Source organism: Rosa chinensis, chromosome 4, assembly GCF_002994745.2.
Source record: "Rosa chinensis cultivar Old Blush chromosome 4, RchiOBHm-V2, whole genome shotgun sequence".
NCBI lineage: Eukaryota > Viridiplantae > Streptophyta > Magnoliopsida > Rosales > Rosaceae > Rosa > Rosa chinensis.
The window spans coordinates 45,736,963-45,746,928 of NC_037091.1; the positions used below are offsets into that span (position 1 = coordinate 45,736,963).

The 9,966-nt window shown below is 39.0% G+C and overlaps 1 non-coding gene across 1 annotated transcript; it reads left to right on the plus strand.

Annotated features, from left to right (window-relative positions):
• The first annotated feature begins 7,649 nt into the window (after positions 1 to 7,649).
• Positions 7,650 to 7,755, plus strand: LOC112201196. Its single transcript, XR_002936652.1, has one exon. It is a non-coding gene; the product is annotated as a small nucleolar RNA R71 (small nucleolar RNA).
• The last annotated feature ends 2,211 nt before the right edge of the window (positions 7,756 to 9,966 follow it).

Sequence of the window (9,966 nt, forward strand, 5' to 3'; positions counted from 1 at the left end):
ATTTCTTCTCTTTTGGCTGAAAGCAGTGGCTGCGTCGAGGGTGTGGGATTGGATCAGAGTTGGATCGGGGCTGTGCCGGGTCGAAGTGGTGATTGGTGGCATTCAGTGGTCAGCGCGTCGGGTTCGATGGCTTGGTGGCGTGGATCGAAGGCTGTTTGGATGGATGGATGGCTTACTGATGGTGTGCTGCTCGGACGTTCATTTTGATTTTCGATGCAGAGCTTCCCGTAGTTGGCTGGTGTGGGATGGAGACAGCGACGGGGTCGTGTTGGTGGAGACCGCGACGGGGTTGTGATGGTGGCCCGATGCCAGAGGTGGGGAGGCGGAGTTGGGAGGATGCAGTCGCTGCCATGGAACAGGAGGGATGGATCTGGTCCTCTTGCTGGGCTGGTCTGTTGGGCTTGGATGCGGCCTGTAGGCCTAATCTGGGCTGTAGTTTGGGTTTGGACTCCCTATTGGGGCCCTGCCTTAAGTTTTAATTTATTTAACTGTTTATGGTTTTTAGTTATGTTGCGCTTTATGCGAGCAATAAGTCCCTACATGTGTTGTGTAGGACTAGTCGGTCTTTGTGCCTGTATGTGCACTCAAAGTGCCTTGTCTGCTCTAGGTAGGAGGCGAGTTCCTTGCTTTGTCAAATGGTCGCTTCTGCCTAGTGGTAGGGTGAAGCGAAGTGTCGTCGGTTTTATCTTCCGGCGGCAACATAGTAGGAAAGCTGTGCTAAAGTGGGTACTTATACTACGTTGTAATCGTGTTACATATCGAGTTATCTTTCCGTTATGTCACTGCTATGTCAAAGCAAATAGAGTCGCCAGTAGAGCGCTCTTTGCTAGTTGGTGCATTGTTGAATACTATTATTTGGTAGAGACTCATGATATTATTTCAGGATGTTCTCTAGATGCTTCTTGTAATCAGGGGTTTAGGCTTAATGTCCCCCCCTTGTATTCATCAGTTTCATTAATCAAGGCTTGAGGGCAGCCGCACCAGCCCTTTATTCAAAAAAAAAAAAAAAATCAAACCCAGATCGAGCTCTCTTTAGCTAGTTCCTTGCCCTGAAAAACTCCACAGCCCTCTGCTTTCCTCTCTCCTTTCTTCTCCTCATAGCCCTCTGCTTCTCTCTCTCTATCTCACTCTCTTATATATCAATCCTTTCTTCTCCTCTTAATCAATCAACATGAGCTCATATTGGAAACCAAATGTTGATGGAAACTGGGATAAACAGATCCTCTCTCGAATATATAAAATAGATCGATAGCAAAGTTCAAGCATTTTTTTTTTGGGAGATTTCAAGCATAACAAGGGAGAGACGAGATCTGGAAACTCAAACTAGCAAAGAAGAAACAGATGAGAGAAGGGGGGGGGACCGTGACTTTTTTGTTTTTGCCTCAGCAGGGATTTGGACAAGTAGGTATACACATGTTGCTTTCTCATAGAAAGCTTAGGCAAAGGATCCACACCCATTGTGATAATGTATAAAATTAAATTGTAAATTGTGAATTGTGTATTTTTCAGGAACCATGGTGTATTTTTTCATATTTTCTTTTTTGATTTTTTTTCTAATTATATATATATATATATATATATATATATATTCGACGTATCTTTCACGTATCCGTATCCTATTATTAGACCTGTAAATTGACCGGATTTGGATCGGATCGACCTAAATCCAAATCCGTTTACTTAAAAAAAATAAAAATTGATCCAAACCCGCTCCGTTAACCCGACGGATCGTTGATAGCTCGATCCAAATCCGTATCCGCCGGGTTAACGGATACCCAATCCGCTAATCCGACCCGTTATAATTTCAAATATTTTAAAACTTTAAATAGTAATATTAAATTTATATCATGATACCTCATAAGATATTAATAAAATATTTAAACAACATGAAAAGTATCACCAAAAATAGAATTACATTATCAACATTCTTAATACTTCTTGGAATCTTGGGTGATAGACTGTCCCTTAAATTTCTGCAAAAAAATTGTATTAGAAATTCTTCATATTTTATATTTTATATTTTATATTTTATATTTTATATTTTTTTAAAATAATAATATATTAATAAAAAAATAATATTTTATTATTACAAAAACGAGCTGGATTATTAACGGATCGGATCGACCTAGATCTGTATTTGATCCGTTAAATAAACGGGTTAACGGATTCGGATCATTAACAGATCAACGGATCAAAACTTTCGATCCAAATCAGTCCAATAGTCACGGTCTCAAGGATCTGGAGCAGGTCCGGATCAAAATCCGATCCATTTACAGGTCTACCTATTATATTGAAAATTTACCGTATCCACGTATCCGGATACTCATACCCGTATCGGTGCTTCTTAGATCAATACTAATACCTAAGATCCACCTCTTCATCCCTGCTCCATCTAAGATCCTTGTATTCCCCCTTCTTTCCACCAAAGAATCATTAGTTTCACCACTCAGTCAATGTAGCTATGTAGAAATAGACAGATTTATCTAAATACTCATCTGAATTGCTTAATAATTTAAAACAGCAAAACATGGTATTGGAGAAACTTCATACTAGAGGTGGAAAAATAGCTTAAAGAGATAATTACATTCAGAGACAACTAGGATCAGAAGATAATAGTAGAGCAACAAAAATCAAGGACATTGATTGCAATTCGGTTACTGGGTGTTCATATACAAAGTGTCACAGAGCAATTGTAATTCTTGACCAGAAAGGGGGGAAAAGCAACATACATCTACATAAGCTAAGTGGTATAGGGGAACAGTAGGTTGTGCCAATATCAGCTCCTCATAGCAGAACGCATCTTGCTTGTAGCTAGTTTACAGATAGACTCACTTATCAATTCAAAATAAAGCATAGACAAGTCAACAACTTTCTTCTTTTTTAGACATAAAACATACTTTTGTCAAGGCATTTAATATATGCCTTACATTTCAAGATATTTATTAAGCCTTGAGCCTTTGCCACAGCTACCCTTCTGTTATGTATTACTTGCATCAGATACAATACGATTGATTTGGCCAAAAGAGAGAACAATACATCATCATCGAAGCCTAAAGTTGCTAGTTCAAAGTACATAAGAAGTATAAGCTAAAGAAAATCAATATTATACCTTTGCAACATCAAGACACTGGCAGTCCATGGCTGCAAGTGCAACCTGCTCATATAGAGTCCATTCTGCATCGAGAACTACAAAAAGGAACTTTAAATTGGAGACATAATAATGACAGGATATAAACTTATCATGATTGAATATAGCTAGGACTCAAATGAATTTGTCTACTTCCCCCTTCATTACCAATTTCGTCATGTGAAAATCCTTTCATTAACTAGTTAAAACACAAATCAAACCTCTTACTGGCCGTAAATCTTACTTCATCACTAAGCTAAGGTCTTTCAACTCAATCAATTTGTAGTATACTCGGATCACTGGCGGATCCATTCATAGACTAGGACGGGCTTGAGCCCGTCCGAGATTTTAAAGCCCAAAAAAAAAATTAGATGTATGCTTTTTTTTTTTTTTTTATAAATTGGGGTTTGTCCAGACAATAGAAGCCCAGTGACTCTCTCGGTCTCTCCCGGGTCCCGACTCCACTCATCGAGACATCGACTACGGACTCTCACTCAGTCACTCTCTCCCACTTCCTCCTCCTCTCGCTGCCTGCAGCTCAGCCGGCTCTCCCGACTCCACTAGTCCACTTATCGACTACGGATCTACGGTCTATTGGAAGTTTCGAACTGGTCAACTGGAGAATCGATCGTCTCTCACAGTCTCACTCTCTCCCACTTCCTCCTCCTCTCGCCACCTGTGGCTCAGCTGGCTCTCCCGACTCCACTAGTCCACTCATCGACTACAGATCTACGGCCTATTCGAAGTTTCGAACTGGTCAACTGGAGAATCGATCGTCTCTCACAGTCTCACTCTCTCCCACTTCCTCCTCCTCTCGCCGCATGTGGCTCAGCCGGTTCTCCCTTCTCCACTTCTCTCAGAGTCAGAGAGTCAGAGATCAACTGATGAACTGATCAAGGAGCTGCTTTGTTTAATTTTGTAAGTTCAATTTTGTTTAATACTTTAATTGAATCAATCCAATTTGGGGCAATTTATAGGGTTAAGGATTGGCTGGATTGATGTGCAATTCAATTTCGTAGGTTGTATTGGATATTTGGATTGAAGTTTTCGTGGATTGAAGAATGAAGGTTGCAGACTGGAAATGAGGAAATCAGGTAGGCTGTGGGCTGATTCGGTGACTTGAAGATTTGCACCTTTTCTACTTCAAGATTCGCTGCTTTCTTGGGGTTTCTTTGTTTTAATTTCTTGTTCATGTGTGCATCTATGTATGATCTTGTGCTGTTGTGTAGGATGGAAGTACTTGTGGACTCCATTATTAGAGTAGCTACAATCTAATGCTTATTGCTTTCCAAGATACTTTTTTCTTATCTTTTCATTGTGCATATAAAATTGTGGCTTTTGTTTTTGTTAAGAAATCCAGCCCGTCCAAGGTTCCAATCCTGGGTCCGCCACTGACTCGGATACCTAGATGTCAAAACACTACAGTTTTCGAACAGCATATCAATATGACAAAATCAACAGCAATCTAACACAACTCAATAGAATTTACACAAATTCAAACACACAAAATTGCACACAACCTAACCCGATTCATCATCAAGTAATGCCATTCCATTCCCTAAGCTACCATGATCCATAATCAAACGGCCTAAATTGAACTAACATGAATTCAAATTGCAAATGCTTCACCTAATCAAGCAATTCCAATCCAAACTCAAATTTCAAATCCAGAGCTCAAAACTCATCTTCGGGTCCAAGACTAGATTGTTTACTGAGGTCATTCAAGATCGACATGTCGTACTTTAAAACCTCTCGGAACGCCGCACCTTGAGCTTGCGGACCAAGCACAAGTACTCCCACGCTCCTCCTCCTCCTTCATTATCGACCTGGCTCTCAAGCCTGTTCAATTGGGCCTCTGCCGTTTCTCTCTCCTCACCAGCTGGTTTTGGATCTCTTCGAATTTTCAGAGATATAAGTTTAGTGCAGACAATAAAGAATGTAGTTCAAATCAGCAATTGACATAGTTCACAAATCTCACCTTGCTGTGGTCACCAAGAGAGAAATAGAGAGAAGGTGTGGGGATGTTCGAGAGTATTTGAAAACTTAGACCTGAGCTGCTCAAAACCAGCAGTAAATTATGAATATCAAAAGCCCAAAAAGAGAAATTGGAATAGCAAAGCGATGCATGTTCATCTCGAATCTCAAAGAAACCCTAAAAAATGAAATCTAATACCCTAATTTAGTATGCAGATGAGGGAGAGATGACAGAGAAATTTACCCACTGCAAGGATGAAGAGGGAGATAGATGGCGAGCTGTGGGTGTGGGAGAAGAGAGAGGTTTTGTTTTTAATGGGAACCTTTATTTCCTTTCACACAAAAAAAATGCGGGAAGTTTAAGTTGTTGTAAAAAATTGAGCGGGCAATAGTTTGAGGTATTGTGTCGGAAAAAAAAAAATTCCTCACTCCCATTTACGGCGCACAACTATGCATGCAGTAAATACCTCTTTATAATACTACATTATTTACGGCGTGCTATCAATGCAAGCTATAAATAACTCAAGACAAAATCCCATTTATGGTACACTTTTAAAGCACGCAGTAAATAACTCTATGTAACACTACATTTATGGCATGCTTTAAATGCACGCCGTAAATGATCAATTTTTACCGCACACATGTATGCACACCGTAAATTTTAGGAGGTAAAAGCCCAACTTTGTTGTAGTGAATGAAGCGTTGTATATTAAAAATAGTAACAAATATAAAGTCTCGCATATAGTTTTTGGTAACACACTTGTGTGTCTCACAATTTCTTATATGCGAGGAATTGATTGTGTCGCATATTGAAAATGCGACAACCGTATACTTTCGTCGCTTTTGACAATCAGTAAAACACATAAGGCGACAACCCAAAGTCGTCGCATTTTCAATTTAGCGAGAAATTTAGACTTTATACTACAACTTTGGGTTGTCGCCGATGACATTTTCTCTTGTAGTGAAGAGAACCACCCATCGAACTACGTACCGGGATCCACACACTCAACCACCTATCGCCGCGATCAGAGCCTTGAACACCGCCTCAACGTCTCCATCAAGCTAAACTGGGTCGAGAGACAAACACACTACCACACGAGAAACCTGCAAAAGCATCGCCTCTCCGAGCCACGCCGTCATCTTCTCGCCGCCGTTGCCTGATCTGGAGACCACAAAGTCGCCGCCGCCACCACGCGAATCCTAGTTCGCCCCTCGATGTCTCTCCATAACTACGGAGGCCTCCAACTTATCTCTCAATATGCTACTATTTGGACAATCCAAACAATAAAATTTTAAATGCATATATTTCAACTATACAGTTTTTATATATATTCACTGAAAAAAAAAGATTTGAAATTCAAATGCAGATCCAAATGTTTCCAAATGGGACCTTGGTGATTTTCATTGATTTCTTCGATCAATTTGTAAGAACCCAAAGGGACGACCCAATCAACCACATTTTGTACGCAGTACTATTTAAACAACATGATGCATTAACCTTTAATAATGTGACCATTAAAATATCAACTGATCTACCTCTGGTTAATTTGGTTTTTTTTTTTTTGGGCAAATAGTTAATTTGGTTTGAATAGGGTATCCCTAAATGTGGTCTACTAACTGATCTGCCTCTTAGCAATATTATACATGAAATAGGATGACATATCTAAATGAAGCTAGTTTGTAAATTTTGTTATTTTGGAGCTTCATCAAACACACACTATTTATAAAATTTAGCTTTACTAATGATCAGTTAATTTTCACAATTATATCTGAAGAAAAAAAAAACCTGAATAGAAGATCGTCTAGCCACTTACAAGCACAACTAATTTCACTATGCCAAAAAGTTAATCAAACGACACGCATCAGACGACAGAAGCCTAATTTTCTGTCGTCTCAGTTTTTTAGACAACAGAAAAATCAAACTCTGTTGTCTGAATACCTCCTGAAACACACTTTTTTCAATTTGAATAAAAGGGTGACATTCAGACAACATATTAACGTTGTTAACTCAAGATAGAAATATACCTATAATTTTCATTCATTTGAAGCCTAAAAGGTAGTCTTATTCAGACAACACTGATAAGAAAAATCTGTTGTCTGAATATAGATCGTCAAAATTTTGAAATTGTCCCTCCATCCACTTTTGACCATTTCCCTCTTAAAATGGTCAAACCCTAGCTTACTCAAAAGAGTGGTAGCATCATACAACACATTTAAGAAAATTATGTTGTATGAACAAACAGAGCATACCTGAGGTGATGCCTTAGACCCATTGCTCATGACATTCACTAACATATCGAGTTTTCTCTCCAAGGCTACCAACTGATTTTGCATCCCATTCTTAGTGTCAAGCTCATAAACTCCACGACCTCTGGCTTGCTTATCCCTTGTGTGGAACTGTCGATTGTTATCAGCCAAGTCTTCAATGAGATCATATGCTTGTCGGCCAGTCTTATTCATAAATGTCCCTCCACAGGCCGAGTCCATGCTATCCTTATTAATCGTGTCCAAACCATCATAGAAATATTGAACCAAGTCATCCAGAGCAAAATTATGATGGGGCACTTCCTCTGCAGCTCCTTAAATTCCTCCCATGCCTTATATAGAGTATCTCCATCCTTTTGACAGAAATTCTGTATTTCTCTTCTCAGCTTCCTTGTCAGTTGGGCTGGAAAGTACTGCTTAAGGAACTTCTTGACCATTTCATCCCAAGATGTGATAATACCTGTAGGTAGAGAGTATAGCCAACGCTTAGCATTATCTTTTAAAGAAAATGGGAAAAGTAGTAACCTGAGGCCTTCAGGAGGCACATGCTGAATGGTCTGCAATTTGTATATGTCCAAGAATTCCCTAATGTGAACATTAGGGTCCTCAGATGGGGATCCCATATATTTGGGCATCGAGTTAATCAACTGCACAGGAATGGAATAGGCATGATTGCCGTCCGATGTATATTCAATGCATGAAGGAGATTCAGAAGTTGTTGGGATGAAGGCATCCTTCAGTGGTCTTGCTCCAGCCATCTCAACTTTGGGGGGTTCCTCGAACTGTTCCTCTTCGTCTTCGTGCACCGAATGCCCAGGTGAATGTGAAGGTGTGTACTTCTCTCAGTCCTCCTCTCCTTGCGAAGATGTAGAACCCGCTGTTGGGCCGTCAATTGGCAAACACGTTTCCTTCGTTTGCTTCCTATTCGACCTGCAGGTGCGTTCTATTTCAGAATCCAAAGGAATGAGTTTGCCTTGTGAAGTTTTCCGAGTAAGCATACACCTGAAAAGAAAAACATAAAGATAAAAAAGCTAAAAATAAAAAGAAAGAAAAACAATTAGAACTAAAAAGTACCCAGCGACACGGCGCCAAAAATTGATCGGTTACTTTTATGCCAACAATTTTCCTACTACCGATTTGAATGTCAATTGTAGAATAAGGAAGTAGGGTCTCCCGCAGAGGACTTATCGAACTAATTGTAAGACTTTCTGAATTTAGGAGTTGATTGTGAAGTTTGTAAAGACAATTGAAAGTAAATAACAAATAATGAAATTGCTTAAGATTGAGAATCAATAGAGAAGCAGAAGTCAAGGAATGTATCCACCACCAAACAATCAAGTATGCAAACCATGTTTAACCTAGTCTTATTTATCTATGGATGAAGACGCTCAAGTTAACCCAACGCCTGAATTAACCTATTGTTTTTCCTTACTTGTATGTTGGGTGAGAGACGCTCTACACCTAACCTATTTCCTAAAATGCAACCTAGGTTGACGCAACTCTAGATTTAACACAAAGAAATCATTAAGATTAAGAAAAACGAGACATCACAAGACATCATGAGTACGACGCGTCTCAATTTATCTAGGAACCTAATCACTCGCCTTATAGACAATTTACTACTCTAGAACTTTCAACGGAACCTTCTTAAAAGGAATAGGCAATGATCATTCATAGCAATAGAATCCTAAACATGCAATCTAAGTTGGCCACCAAAGAAAGCACATAAAGAAATCATCAATGTAAAAATAGTAATTAGGTTCTCATCCCTTGAATAAACAAAAACTAATTAAATGTCATAGCATGGCATACAATCATGATTTGGGGCTTCAACACGCCCTAACTACTTAGAATTTAGTTGCACATGGTTTGAATTGGAAGCACAAAAGAATTCATAAGCAAAGTAAAACAGAAAAACCCTAAAAATCAAGTTGGAAAAGTCGTCAGAACGACTGGTCGGCGGGATCTGCCGACAGGTTGGGGGATGGCTGATCTGCTTTCTTCTGCTCGGGGTTCTTGCTTGATTCTCGCGCGTAAGAGTCTTTTTGTTAGCTTTTCTAGCCTTTTTATAGTGCTCTTGAGTCCTCCTTCATTCCTTTTTGGTTTGAGAGTCCTTAAAGTGTAGAGAAAATCAACTTCTTAATTCTCTAATTGAATTAGGATTTCTCCACATCACTTTGTCCAATGAGAATTCGCCATGTCATCATCAATATCTCTGCGAATATCTCCATAATTTGCTGTGATATCTCCATGAAGCCCAATCCATCAAGGTCTTCTGCTTAGTCCAGGACTTCAAGCTTTTCCTTATTTGCGCATCTTTCCTCAATATTATCTTCTTTTTGTATATTTGCTCCGAAAAACCTAATAAACACAAAAGTAAATAAATAATGAGAAAATAGAATAAACTAACAAAGATTAATATAGGGATTAACCATATACACGTCACATAAAATGCTCCTATCACTATATAAGGGGTATAATGAGAATCTCGACTTCTACCTCCTCATATATTCTGTATCGAGAATTTATAACTTTTTTTTTTTTTCATGATTATTATACTCGATCTGCTAGTAGTTTTTTCTATAAATGATCTTTTTCTT